We start from the raw sequence: 14,762 nt of genomic DNA, 5'->3' as shown, positions 1-14,762 counted from the left end.
GCAACCGGTCTGCTAAAACCTTTGCAAGAATCTTGTAATCTACGCACAGCATGGTCAATGGCCGCCAGTTGCCAAGGTCAGTTGCTTCCCCCTTCTTATAAAGAAGTGACAGCACACCAACAGCCATTGATCCCCCCGTCTCAAGGATGGCCTTCAAGACTTCGAGAACCACTGGTCCAAGTATACCCCAAAACTTGAGGTAAAACTCAGCCGGCAGCCCATCCATCCCAGGCACCTTCCCTTTTCCCATCCTCCTAAGAGCGCTCTCAACCTCTTCTAGTGAGATCTGGGCCTCCATCACGTCTCTAATGTCCTCTGGCAACCGCCGGGACAAGTGTTCTAAAAACACGTTTCCCTGCTCTACATCTATTTCCCTTTCCTTAAATAAACCTTGGAAATTATCAGTTGTCACCCTGACCATTTCCTCTGGTTTACTTACTATACTACCATTTTCTTCCCTAACTCCATGCATTACCTTCCTACTCTGCCTGGCCCTAACCGACTTAAAGAACATAGCGGAACAAGTCTCATTATGTTCTAGAAAGCCACTATGCGCACGCTCCAGGAAAGCTCGAGCCTACCCCGTCGTGATCCGTGAAGAAAACAGGCAACAGCCGCCCAGACAACTGACCCAAAGACCTGGATACAAAAATGTAGTCGAGCCTCCGCGCAACCCCCCTGGAGTTGCGCCATGTAGGACCGACCATTGCCGGAGTAGTGTGCAGGCCACCATCAACCAGACCATGGCAAGCCATTAGCCCAGAGATGGCACCTGCACTGCTGTCACCGCCTACCCCTAAATCTATATTAAAGTCTCCTCCTATCACCAAGTGCCTGTTTGTAACACACAGGGGCGCCAGACAGTCCACCATCTCCCTCCTGTCTGCCGCCACCTGTGGCCCATACACCCCAATTAACCCATATCTAGCTTCTCTAAACTTAACATCTATCCCCAAAACTCTACCCTGCATTATTACCAAAGTGTGCTCTATTTTAACCTCTCTATGCCCACACAAAATCCCTACTCCTGTTGAGTGCACCCCTCCTATGCCCCAAAAAGATTCCCCCTTATCCCACTCCCTCTTAAATCTACACACATCCCTCTAGCATCCCTCTAGCAAACAGCCCACCGACCCCTCACTGGAGTCATCCACTAAAATGCAATGGGCTGAGGCAAACCGGGAGGACAAATTACCCCCCCCCCTCCCCCTCCACACCCCCCTCCCTCTCACTTCCTGCCAAGCTCCCCCTCTTCATCCCTTTCTTCTTTGGTGAAGGAGGTAGCGGGGAGACACAACGTCCCATCCCCGCTAACTCCTCCACCAAATCCCTCATTTTGACCTCGAGGAAGCCTGGCAGGCTGTCCCCCCACTCCTTCCCACCCCCTCCCCTCCGTCACTGTCCCCGTTCCCTCTTCCACTCCTTCTCGTGCCACTGTCCCCTTCTCCCTCTTCTCAGCTCCTCCACGTTCTTCCACCTTCTTTTTAATCTCTCCTTCTTTTTCCTTCTTTCCATCTTCTCTCCTCTTTCTTTTCGCCTCTTCCTTCTTCCCTTCTTCGTCCTTTCCCCTGTGCCATCCGTACAATCCGCATGCGTCCTCTCTTTCCTCCCCCCATCCCCCGCTCCCCCCCCCCCAGCTGCAGACGCGTATGACCTGTGACGAGCCGGGCAATCACGCCACAGGTGTGCTCGAGCCACACCCGTGGCAAGCCTTGGGCTCGTCACATTCCTTGGCCTCGTGCTCTTCCGACCCACAAAATCTTGGCGCTGCACGAGGCCAGGATATGGCCGTAGGCCATACAACGCCTGCAGAACGGGGGCTGACGGGCATAGTAGAGTGTTCCCCTGTCAGCCCCCAGGGAGAACATCGCCGGAGGATGGAGGTAGCCATCCACACTCTTCGGGGACTCCCTGAGTAACGCCTGGAACCCTCTCCTCCCGTTCCAGAAACCCAGGGAGTCCCTGAGGTACCTTGCTGAGGAGACATTGTCCATGTACCTCCCCAGAAAGGCCTCACCTCTTCATCTTTCACATGCGGATTGTACATGGTTACGGTGACCACCCTGAAGTTGTTCTTTGCAAGGCTGGTCACCGCATAATGGCACAGGGGTCCCGTTTTCTCCGCTTCCTTTGCCATCTTCATTACTTCGTCATGTTTTTCTTCTTTGTGAAACGTCACATCGAAAGCCTTCTCATTCGGGTTCCCTTGAAGGCAGAGCACTTCCTTCACCTCTATCCTGAGGCATCCCATCAAAATGGTCCTTCCAAATGTCTCTCTACTCCACGGCTCCATCTCCTTTTCAGTCCAGGCAAATCGTAAGGTATTTGCCATACCAATCCCCGGAACCGATCTTGTTTGCTTGTATTGATTCATTTAAAAAAATAAGCTCTCTTCAGAAAGAAGCTTCAACCTGAAATGAAAACATCTTTAACAAAAAAGGTAGATCAACTAAAGGTGTTGACTCTCCACATCTATCAAGACAACTGGAGCACTGGGCTAGACACTCTTAAATAGCACCTGGACCAGCTCAGCTGAAACACCTTCCCACTAACGAGATGGACAAGCCAGCACAGGTGTAACACATACTGACTAACGAGGTGACACCAATCAGTGTACCGAAGACACATTTCAGTTGAATGCATTCAGTTGTACAACTGACTAGGTATCCCCCAAACAAAAAAGAATCAGAACTCTAGAACCTAAACAATACGGAAATGTACAGTGATTGGTACAGTCAAAATGTACAGTCAAAATAAACAATACGGAAAAAATGTACAGTCAAAATAAATTGTGATCCATGGTAACGCACTGGCAAACACAAAACACAAATATTTTTGACTGCCCACCCTTGAGACAATCAGCAACCGAGTTGTCCTTACCACGGACATGTCTGATTTCAAGAGGGAAATCCTGCAATATCCTTAGTAACTTTACACCTCACTGCGGAGCTTCTCTCTTTTTTCAGGGTACACTTGATAGGCATGTTGTTGGATCGGGGCCCAGTCCATAATGTAATTCTCTAGTACATTTGGGTTGGCACATCTGAGAATAAACCCTGATATTCTAAAAGCAGGGCAACAATGTCAATATAATTGCAATCAAAAATTGTCAGTTGGTTGCATAAATAATCACAATGACTAAATATTACATGAATTGTAAATATAAAATATCAACACCAAATGTACATCCCTTTTTCATATGTATTGGCAATAATTCACTTACACGTCCTGTTAAAACGAACAGTTCAAAAAACACACGGAATCTGGGAATAATGTGTACATCACTGGTTAGAAGACAATTTGTAGAAAACAGCTAGCTACATATTGATTCAAGTGGGTCGCCAACGCGGTAAGTGCAACACAACTATTTTTTTGTTAGTCACTTTTTGTTAGATCACATAAATAGTACTCTTTTCAATTCAGAGCCAGGCCAATATCCTTATGCTGAAATCAATAGAACAGGGGACAAATATTTAGGGTTCTACATTATGACAACATTAAAATACTCCTACTACAACGTTAAAACATTCTAAATAGTGAGATTCTATTTCATTGATATCGTGAAACAACTCCTTCCTGTATGTATTTTCTGATGTTTGATCAGAGATCTTTTACTAGAGTATCTCTTGTCACATTGATCACAGCTATAAGGTTTCTCTCCTGTGTGTGTTCTCTGGTGTATAGTCAGACTGCTAGAAGTAACAAAACTCTTCCCACATTGATCACAGCTATACGGTTTCTCTCCTGTGTGTGTTCTCTGGTGTGATATCAGGCTGAATGACTGACTAAAAGTCTTCCCACATTGTTTACAGTTATACGGTTTCTCTCCTGTGTGTGTTCTCTGATGTTTAGTCAGACTGCTAGATGTAACATATCTATTCCCACATTGATCACATCTATATGGTTTCTCTCCTGTGTGTGTTCTCTGGTGTGATTCTAAACATCCTGAAGAAACAAAACTCTTTCCACAGTCAGAGCAGCTAAAAAGATTCTCTCCTGTGTGTGTTCTCTGGTGTTTAGTCAGACTGCTACATGTAAGATATCTCTTCCCACATTGATCACAGCAATAAGGTTTCTCTCCTGTGTGGATTCTCTGATGAATTGTAATGCCTGCTGAGGAGGTGAATCTCTTCCCACAGTCAGAGCAGCAATGAGATTTTTTCCCTGTGGGTCTCTGCTGGTGTTTCTTGAGGAATTCTGATATGGAAAGACTCTTCTCTGCCTCGTCAGCATCATGATGTTGTTGTTGAGGCTCCCCAGAGGATCCATGATAGCCACGTCTCTCTCCTGTGTGAACAACAAAGTCAGACAGATGATTAAAGGCCCACAACAGCAGAAATCCACTGTAAAAAGGTGATGCCAACAGCGTAGCCATGATGTTGTACAACAATTGACTGTAATTGTCTGTAATGAATTCAAAAATTATTTGACAATGGTCTTAAAACAGTCTAGTGAGAAAGTCCTATTTTGTCTAGAAACATTGATGATTTTAGGCTAGAAGAAAGTTAAAGTTGTTGAAATCCTAAGTACTGTGCCAGACAACTTTTGGTCTCCAATATAGGCCCCTGACTGTGATTGCTAAAACTGCAGCACAAGGGCGATGCGCACACAATTTGATTGCATTAACTCCTCCCTGCTAATGAAGAAACCAATAGTTATGGATGTAATATATCTACCTGGAGCGAAAATGGTGAGCAAAGATTTTAGTTTTTCACAAAGTATTCTGAATATTACAGTGCAAGATCAGGAGTGCTACTCAAGGAGGCTCACATTAAGTTCTGTGTCTATTCACTAATTCACCACCGTGGGGGAAAATTCAGGGGAGTTCTCATAGGCTGACAGCAAAAATAGCCTCTATTTACAGGTTGCTTATGAGTGCATTTCACATTACTTTTGGATTATAATTGTACGTCTTGTTTGAATGTCCTGTGTGTTATTGTTGCAAATCAACTGCTTTATACTTTAAACACTTCAACCAGTACGGAGGGTTTGTACACTAATTGGCCCATAACTTCACCTAACAATAACATAGACCTACTGTAGCACCCATAACTTCACCTAATATAAACCTACTGTAGGATCTATAACTTCACCTAACAACACAGACCTACTGTAACAATACATCATGTAGATGTATATAATGAACAGACTAGGTCTATACTGCTCCTACATGGTGTAACAATACATCACGTAGATGTATATAATGAACAGACTGGGTCTATACTGCTCCTACATGGTGTAACAATACATCATGTAGATGTATATAATGAACAGACTAGGTCTATACTGCTCCTACATGGTGTAACAATACATCATGTAGATGTATATAATGAACAGACTAGGTCTATACTGCTCCTACATGGTGTAACAATACATCATGTAGATGTATATAATGAACAGACTAGGTCTATACTGCTCCTACATGGTGTAACAATACATCATGTAGATGTATATAATGAACAGACTAGGTCTATACTGCTCCTACATGGTGTAACAACACATCATGTAGATGTATATAATGAACAGACTGGGTCTATACTGCTCCTACATGGTATAACAATACATCACGTAGATGTATATAATGAACAGACTGGGTCTATACTGCTCCTACATGGTGTAACAATACAGTGCATTCGGAAAGTATTCAGGCCCCTTCACTTTTTCCACATTTTTGTACATTACCGCCTTATTCTAAAATGGATTTTCAAAAACTATCTACAATACCCAAAAATGACAAACCAAAAACACGTTCTTAGATTTTTTTGCTAATTTATTAAAATAAACAGAAAACTCATATTTACGTAAGTATTCAGACTCTTTACTATGTACTTTGTTGAAACAACTTTGGCAGCGATTACAGCCTCCAGCCTTCTTGGGTATGACACTACAAGCTTGGCACACCTGTATTTGGGGAGTTTCTCCAATTATTCTCTGCAGATCCTCTCAAGCCCTGTTAGGCTGGATGGGGAGCTTTGCTACACAGCTATTTTCAGTTCTCTCCAGAGACGTTTGATCGAGTTCAAGTCCGGGCTCTGGCTGGGCCACTCATGGATATTCAGAGACTTGTCCCGAAGTCACTCCTGAGATGTCTTGGCTGTGGGCTTTGGGTCATTGTCCTTTTGGTAGGTGAACCTTCGCCCCAGTCTGAGGTCCTGGGCTCTCTGTAGCAGGTTTTCATCAAGTATCTCTCTGCACTCTGTTCATCTTTCCCTCGATCCTGACTAGTCTCCCAGTCCCTGCAGCTGAAAAACATCTCCACAGCATGATGCTGCCGCCACCACCACGCTTTACGCCAGGCTAGCCGCTTGGCAGTCAGGGCAGCCGCTTGGCAGTCAGGGCAAAGAGTTCAATCTTGGTTTAATCAGACCACAGAATCTTGTTTCTCATGGTCTGAGAGTCCTTTAGGTGCCTTTTGTCAAACTCCAAGCAGGCTGTCATGTGCCTTTTACTGAGGAGTGGCCTCCGTCTGGCCACTCAACCATTAAAGGCCTGATTGGTTGAGTGCTGCATGAGATGATTGTCCTTCTGGAAGGTTCTCCCATCTCCACAGAGGAACTCTGGAACTCTGTCAGAGTGAACATCGGGTCCTTCTCCCCTTACTGCTCAGTTTGGCCGGGCAGCCAGCTCTAGGAAGAGTCTTGGTGGTTCCAAACTGCTTCCATTTAAGAATGTGCTCTTGGGGACCTTCAATGCTGCAGATATTTTTTGGTACCCTTCCCCTATCTGTGCCTCAACACAATCCTGTCTCGGAGCTCTATGGACAATTTCTTCGACCTCATGGCTTGGAATTTGCTCTGACATGCATTGTCAACTGTGGCACCATATATGGACAGGTATAATCATAAACAATATGTTTTCATGTGGCATAAACAAAAACACAAATTCTCAGTCAAAAATATTAGTCAGAATACAGCCTTTCTATTTTCTCATGTAATTTCAGGTTCTCTGACTGGGAAAATATCCTTCCACACAGAGAGAGAGCAGTGGTCGGACTTTTATCGTGCGTTTCCTCTTATGCTCCTTCCGGCTCCCTAACTGAATAGAACTCATTCCACAGTGGGAACAGTGAGAAGTCTGGTCCCTCTCCTACCAAAGACAGAGTATTTATTTAGTTAAATACTAAAAAGAGAACGGAATTAAACCTCCATAAAATAAAACTGTCTTCTTGTGAGGCTAGATTCCTCAAAAACCTGAAGTCCGTTTTCAGAACATACCATAATTTTCATAACTTGGTGGCCGCCCCTAATAATAATAATGTAGAACATCAAATCTAACCTTACTTTCATGTTTATAGGCTGAGCAGAGCTCTATAAAAGGGAACGGGAAAAGGGGATACCTAGTCAGTTGTACAACTGAATGCATTCAACTGAAATGTGTCTTCTGCATTTAACCCAACCACTCTGAATCTGAGAGGTGCGGGGGACTGCCTTAAATCGACATCCACATCTTCAGTGCCCGGCTTTTCTTCTGTGTGTATTCTCTCATGCCTTTTCAGGGTAGCTAACACAGTAAAACTCTTTCTACACAAGAAGCAGTGGTAAGGCTTTCTCCTGTGTGTATTCTCTCATGCAGTTTTAGGTTCCCTAACCAGCGAAAACTCTTTTCACAGTGGGAGCAGTGGTGTTGTCTCGCTGGTTTGGGTGTCTCTGGGTCTGGTTCCCCTGAAGGACTCTTCCTGCTGTCATAGTGAGAGTCTGGTCTCTCTCCTGCCAAAGACAAACAGTATCTAGTTAAACAGAGACCTGAATGAAACTTCCACATGATAAAGCGGTCTTCCTTTGAGGTTTAACCTAGAATAGATACCGCAATAAAAGAGCAGAACTGGTCATCAGAGAGTGGCTGTAGTGCTTTGTAGGCTGGGTAAATCAATTTGAATTCAAAACATTTTGACAGCATCCCTTTTGATAAAAAAAAAAGCTTTCCTTACATTGTTTGACTATGGAGGAAGTGGTAAGAAAGTGTTTTTTGTAACTGAATGTAAAAATATTCATGAGATATACAGTACCAGACAAAAGTTGACACACCTACTCATTCAAGGGTTATTCTTGTTTTTTTATTTCTACATTGTAGAATAATAGTGAAAACTATGAAAACACATATGGAATCATGTAGTAACCAAAAAAGTGGTAAACTACTCAAAATATATGGAATGCTTTTCCAACAGTCTTGAAGGAGTTCCCACATATGCTGAGCACTCGTTGGCTGCTTTTCCTTCACTCTGCTGTCCAATTAATCCCAAACCATCTCAATTGGGTTGAGGTCGAGTGATTGTGGCGGCCAGGTCATCTGACGCAGCACTCCAACACTCTCCTTTTTGGTCAAATAGCCCTTAACCCAGCCTGGAGGAGTGCTGGGTCATTGTCCTGTTGAAAAACAAATGATAGTCCCACTAAGCGCAAACCAGATGGGATGGCATATCGTTTCAGAATGCGGTGGTAGCCAGACAGGTGTGTGCCTTTCCAAATCATGTCCAATCAACTGAATTTACCACAGGTGGACTCCAATCAAGTTGAACAAATATATCTAGGATGATTAATGGAAACAAGATGCACCTGAGCTTAATTTAGTGTCTCATAGCAAAGGTCTGAATACTTAGGTAAATAAATATTATAATTTTTTCTAAAAACCCATTTTCGCTTTTTCATTATGGGGTATTATGTGTAGAATGATTCCTAGGAACGCAAAGCGTTCCACCCGAAACACTGCCTGTTCACCCCGCTATCATCCAGAAGGCGAGGTCAGTACAGGTGCATCAAAGCTGGGACCGAGATACTGAAAAACAGCTTCTATCTCAAGGCCATCAGACTGTTAAACAGCCACCGCTAACATTGAGTGGCTGCTGCCAACACACTGACTCAACTCCAGCCACTTTAATAATGGGAATTGATGGGAAATTATGTAAAATATATCACTAGCCACTTTAAACAATGCTACCTAATATAATGTTTACATACCCAACATTATTCATCTCATATGTATACATATATACTGTACTCTATATCATCTACTGCATCTTTATGCAATACATGTATCACTAGCCACTTTAACTATGCCACTTTGTTTACATACTCATCTCATATGTATACTGTACTCGATACCATCTACTGTATCTTGCCTATGCCGCTCTGTACTATCACTCATTCATATATCTTTATGTACATATTCTTATCCCCTTACACTTGTGTGTATAAGACAGTAGTTTTGGAATTGTTAGTTAGATTACTTGTTGGTTATTACTGCATTGTCGAAACTAGAAGCACAAGCATTTCGCTACACTCGCATTAACATCTGCTAACCATGTGTATGTGACAAATAAAATTTGATTTGATTCGTATTTGTATTTATTGTAAGGCTGTAACGTAACAAAATGTGGAATGACTTTAGTGACATAAATAAGGGGTTAAAGACATTTTGTTTTATATATCTCATAAAGGACAGACACTTCCGAACAAACTTCCTTTAGATTTTTGGGGGAAACAATGTTACTATGGTTACTGTTGTTCCATGTTGTCAATGTTATCCAATGTGTTACTATGGGTTACAGCAGTACGGCCAAATCATGTTTTGACATGAATTAACTTTCTAATATTTTTTGTTGATACTTCAAGGGGTCTTACAATTCAAAATCAGAACGCCAAATTATCCTTGGTTATAACCTTCTTAAAACAGGACTATACTGGGGAAGCCCTTCATGTTGGAGGGTGTTTCTACAGTACTATACTGGGGAAGCCCTTCATGTTGGAGGGTGTTTCTACAGTACTATACTGGGGAAGCCCTTCATGTTGGAGGGTGTTTCTACAGTACTATACTGGGAAGCCCTTCATGTCGGAGGGTGTTTCTACAGTACTATACTGGGGAAGCCCTTCATGTTGGAGGGTGTTTCTACAGTACTATACTGGGGAAGCCCTTCATGTTGGAGGGTGTTTCTACAGTACTATACTGGGGAAGCCCTTCATGTCGGAGGGTGTTTCTACAGTACTATACTGGGGAAGCCCTTCATGTCGGAGGGTGTTTCTACAGGACTATACTGGGGAAGCCCTTCATGTCGGAGGGTGTTTCTACAGGACTATACCGGGGAAGCCCTTCATGTTGGAGGGTGTTTCTACAGTACTATACTGGGGAAGCCCTTCATGTCGGAGGGTGTTTCTACAGGACTATACTGGGGAAGCCCTTCATGTCGGAGGGTGTTTCTACAGGACTATACCGGGGAAGCCCTTCATGTTGGAGGGTGTTTCTACAGTACTATACTGGGGAAGCCCTTCATGTCGGAGGGTGTTTCTACAGTACTATACTGGGGAAGCCCTTCATGTCGGAGGGTGTTTCTACAGTACTATACTGGGGAAGCCCTTCATGTTGGAGGGTGTTTCTACAGTACTATACTGGGGAAGCCCTTCATGTCGGAGGGTGTTTCTACAGTACTATACTGGGGAAGCCCTTCATGTCGGAGGGTGTTTCTACAGTACTATACTGGGGAAGCCCTTCATGTCGGAGGGTGTTTCTACAGTACTATACTGGGGAAGCCCTTCATGTTGGAGGGTGTTTCTACAGTACTATACTGGGAAGCCCTTCATGTCGGAGGGTGTTTCTACAGTACTATACTGGGGAAGCCCTTCATGTCGGAGGGTGTTTCTACAGTACTATACTGGGGAAGCCCTTCATGTCGGAGGGTGTTTCTACAGTACTATACTGGGGAAGCCCTTCATGTCGGAGGGTGTTTCTACAGTACTATACTGGGGAAGCCCTTCATGTCGGAGGGTGTTTCTACAGTACTATACTGGGGAAGCCCTTCATGTTGGAGGGTGTTTCTACAGTACTATATTGGGGAAGCCCTTCATGTTGGAGGGTGTTTCTACAGTACTATACTGGGGAAGCCCTTCATGTTGGAGGGTGTTTCTACAGTACTATACTGGGGAAGCCTTTCATGTTAGAGGGTGTTTCTACAGTACTATACTGGGGAAGACCTTCATGTCGGAGGGTGTTTCTACAGTACTATACTGGGGAAGACCTTCATGTTGGAGGGTGTTTCTACAGTACTATACTGGGGAAGACCTTCATGTTGGAGGGTGTTTCTACAGTACTATACTGGGGAAGACCATCATGTTGGAGGGTGTTTCTACAGTACTATACTGGGGAAGACCTTCATGTCGGAGGGTGTTTTATCTTTGACACTTCAGCAACTGGTTACAGTGTGTTAGTACAAGGCGTGGAGATGGGTTGCATGGAAGTTCCTTTATATAATGTGGAACTGGAATCTGATCTTATGTCTCATTCCGTTGTCGTTGGAGTGAGTCCTAGCCTACCGGTGAAGGGGGTCTCATTCATATTGGGAAATTATTTGGCTGGAGGGAAGGTTGTGAAAAATCCTGTCGTTTGTAAGGAACCCAGAATTGAGGAACCTGATGGGTTATCAGAAAAGTACCCTACAGTGTTCTCAGCATGTGCCATTACACGTGCTCGGTCTAGGAAATTCACTGGGAGCAAGTCTAGTGTTGAGGATGTTAGCGATCCCACCATGGTCGATCTGTCAAACATTTATGGGTGATCCTGATTTCTGTAAACCTCCAGAGTTGACCTCTCCTTTGAAAAACCCAAAGGTGAGAGTTTGTAGAACCTCTGAATGAAGAGAGGATCCCTATAGTTGACACTTGGATGTCTAGGAAGCAGCTGATTGATGAACAAAGTAAAGATGTTTCACCCTCTCCTCTTTTTGCTGAGATACATCCAGAAGAGGAGTTTAATGAAGTTTCCATTGGTAATTTTGACAGAAACGGTGTTCTAACGAGGAAACGACGTTCTAACGAGGAAACGGCGTTCTAACGAGGAAACAGCGTTCTAATGAGGAAACAGCGTTCTAATGAGGAAACAGCGTTCTAACGAGGAAATGGTGGTCTAATGAGTAAATGGTGTTTTCGCTCCACTTCTGGACAAGATGATTGGCCCAATATATCTCAAATTGTTGTTCCAGTTGAGCTTCAGCAAGAGATACTGAGGTTGGCTAACGATGGTAGTATAGCAGGCCATCTTGGGGTCAACAAGAAGGCTGACACAGGATGTTGTGGCTCACTGTAAATCCTGTGGTGTTTGCCAGCGGGCAGGTAAACCGAGCCAGTTGCACCTTTGCAGCCTATTCCTGCTTTTGACAAACCTTTCAGCAGGTTTCTGGTGGACTGTGTTGGTCCTTTGCCTAAAGCCAAGATTGGTAAGTATTTCAGTTAACTAGTGATAGACTATTTATATTTATTTGTAATGGGGAATTGATATAATAAACTCAATCTAAGGGAAATCAATACACACAATGAAACAATGAAGGAGCAAGAATTGGTGGAAGCCAGCAGAGGAAATTCTGACGAGAGACTCACCAATATCCTCACCACACAACCCTCCCCTTCTTCTTGAGTCAACATTTTAAATTATACTCAAGAGACATTATCTTCACACATATTTGAGCTGCTTTTCACTGACAGCCACAACTCAATAATCAGCGAGGCATATTGCCACACGCATTGCCCAAACAGGCGAAAGCCAACAAGCTTGTGATTTGAAACCAAACACAGGCATTTAAAAAAAAGAAGCTAATGATCCCTGATTCCTCTGTGACAACGTCATGCTTTCTGGTCAAGAATTGTATTGATTTCTGTGTAGACAGGAGTAATTTGTAATTTGGGACAATTTATTTACCTGTTGGACCCACCGCTATGCCAATTCTCTCCTGTTCTATTGGAGACCCACCACTATGTAATTTTCATATCAACTTTATTTCATTGTCCAGAAGCCAAAAGGCACAATTCTAGTTGTTGCAGCTTTAGACTCCCCCTCTTTCTAAGTTCCTAAAAGAGATTTTCATCTGTCAGATATGAACCTCTATCAGGTGGACTGTATAGAACGGTGTGTTCATCTCTGTCAGATATGAACCTCTACCAGGTGGACTGTATAGAACGGTGTGTTCATCTCTGTCAGATATGAACCTCTACCAGGTGGACTGTATAGAACGGTGTGTTCTAATAAAACACTGTAGGAGTTGTCTCCAGATGGTTATGCATATTCATGACATGAGGCTAGTAGCTTAGCATCTCTCTCCATTGAATACAGGCGGCTGACTTCAACAACTCTCATAGAATATATTTTTAAAAATGATTACAATAATTATTAGTATACACCAATCCAAAGAAAGGTGTGAGCTAGAGAACCAGCAGTGCCGCTTTGTGGACAACGGCTCCCCTTGTTAGGGCGAAGAGACATCTTGTCAGTATATCCATAATCTTTGGTGTAGCCAACTCAACTTTCGCATGGCACTATTGGGCAGCAACGTGTGTAGTAAAAAATCACTACATGAAAACCACTACAAGCCATGCCCCCCAGTCTGCGGTCAGCAGATAGACTATTCTCAAATATATATGTTAAGTCAAACAAGGGGTAGCTTGCTCTCTACATAGTCTGATTCTAGACATAAGTCATAATTCTAGTGCCCTCCGTTGAAGAGGTATTGACGAGCCAACTCCGAATATCCAAAGTTAAAAACGAATTTAAGGCGATACTTACTGGTGTTACTCAGATCTCTGATATCCACCTCTTCATCTTTCAATGTGACAGTAATCTCTCCTTCCTTCTTCACTCCAAAAACTGCATCCTCCTCTTCTTTTACTGTAACAGCCTCCTCCTCTTTCACTCTGAACGAGTCTTCCTCTTCTTCTTTCACGGTAACAGCCTCACCCTCTACTTCTTGTTTTACTGTGACATCCTCCTCTTCCTTCTCTTCTTTCACGACAATGTTCAGCCCCAGAGCTTCTTTCTCCGTCCAGCAGACCTCCTCTTCTTTAACAGGAGGGGAGTAGTTTAGGGAGCTCATGTTCGTGGATGTTAGCTAGCTAGCTATCATTAGCGACTAGGCTAGTGCTAACTTAACCAGCCAGCTACTATAGCTGACTAATAAAAACGTAATATTAAATAGGTTAACAAGTAAATAAGACAGAAGCGTGTCTAAAACACAGAAGCTAATATACACCGAAAGCGTCTAAATAGCTTGAATCTTCCGGCTATGTTGGCTAGCAAGCTACCGAGGTGGTTGACTAGCTGTTTATGAAGAACCGTCCACTAGATTATACGTCACGCTAGCGGCATCGCCTGAAATACGCACATCGCCGTCTGCTGACTGGAGTGGGAAACGCAGTCAACTGGATCATATTTTATTTTCAGACAAAGATTGTTTTTAATTGATTTAATTAAATAATACTATTATATTTAGACAAACAAAATGTGTTGATTGATTAGTGCGAACAATTTTTTTTTACTACAGCACATTTGACAGTTTCATTAAGTCATACCAAATCTAAATAAGTAGCTAGCTACTGGTGTAACAATACATCATGTAGATGTATACTACCTTACAAATGTTTGGGGTCACATAGAAAATCTCCTTGTTTTTGAAAGAAAATCACTTTTATTTGTCCATTAAAATAACATCATATTGATCGGAAACACAGTGTTGGCATTGTTATTGTTGTAAATGACTATTGTAGCTGGAAACGGCAGATTTGTTCATGGAATATCTACATAGGTGTACAGGGGCCCATTATCAGCAACCATCACTGCTGTGTTCCAATGGCACGTTGTGTTAGCTAACCCAAGTGTATCATTTAAAAGGCTAATTGATCATTAGAAAACTCTTTTGCAATTATGTTAGCACAGATGAAAACTGTTGTGCTGATTTAACAAAGCTTTTGTTAACAGTGTTTTTGCATAACAATCAGGCAGTAGAACAACAA

The 14,762-nt window shown here is 43.1% G+C and overlaps 1 long non-coding RNA gene across 1 annotated transcript; it reads right to left on the bottom strand.

The window, feature by feature from the left end:
• Positions 1-1,390: 1,390 nt before the first annotated feature.
• LOC116356149 (uncharacterized) lies at positions 1,391-14,117 on the bottom strand. Its single transcript, XR_004204612.1, has 2 exons — positions 13,540-14,117; positions 1,391-4,287 (listed from the first exon to the last, which is right to left on the bottom strand). It is a non-coding gene; the product is annotated as an uncharacterized LOC116356149 (long non-coding RNA).
• Between the last annotated feature and the right edge of the window lie 645 nt (positions 14,118-14,762).

This window comes from Oncorhynchus kisutch, linkage group LG21 (assembly GCF_002021735.2).
Source record: "Oncorhynchus kisutch isolate 150728-3 linkage group LG21, Okis_V2, whole genome shotgun sequence".
Taxonomy (NCBI): domain Eukaryota; kingdom Metazoa; phylum Chordata; class Actinopteri; order Salmoniformes; family Salmonidae; genus Oncorhynchus; species Oncorhynchus kisutch.
The sequence above is the reverse complement of the archived record's forward strand: the minus strand, read 5'-3'. Positions and strand labels throughout refer to the sequence as shown.